Source organism: Notothenia coriiceps, unplaced genomic scaffold, assembly GCF_000735185.1.
Source record: "Notothenia coriiceps isolate Sejong01 unplaced genomic scaffold, NC01 NC01_scaffold00009343, whole genome shotgun sequence".
In the NCBI taxonomy this organism is placed as follows: Eukaryota; Metazoa; Chordata; class Actinopteri; order Perciformes; family Nototheniidae; genus Notothenia; species Notothenia coriiceps.
In genome coordinates, this window is record NW_011342044.1 from 116831 (window position 1) to 117363 (window position 533).

Here is a 533-nt window from a genome sequence, read left to right on the forward strand (position 1 = left end):
GGGGGTGGCTTAATTTACATTCTTCAAACACTTCTTTAATTGAACCCAATGTTTTTTTGTACAATGATGCCTAACACATAAACAATACACCTGTTTCCGACTCTGTCTTCTTTGACAGGATCAGGCTGGATACTGAAGCGTACGCCAGTGAGGACGATACAGGGAAAGGGAGAAAGAGAGAGGGGAAAAGGCACGTTCGTACGGGTAAGATGTTGAACCATCAAGCTTGGTGGAGTCTCAGCCGCTGCAGAGAAAGAGGGGAGCAACACATTGTTAAGGAGATTAAAGGAATAGTCAGAGGAGAGAATCCCTTTTACTTTAATCCCATATGGGTTTAAATGGAGAGGAGACACTGTTTGAACATTTGTGCAACCAGGGCAACAGTCAGTTTGGTGCAACGCTGGCAAAAAATAAAAGGTCTAAATCTTCTAAAAAAGGGCGAAGACGGATGATATTTTAGGATATTTTTATCCTGGAAGCAACATAAGTTTGGTGGGTGGCAACATGGTTAATTATATTCTACATAAATGTGT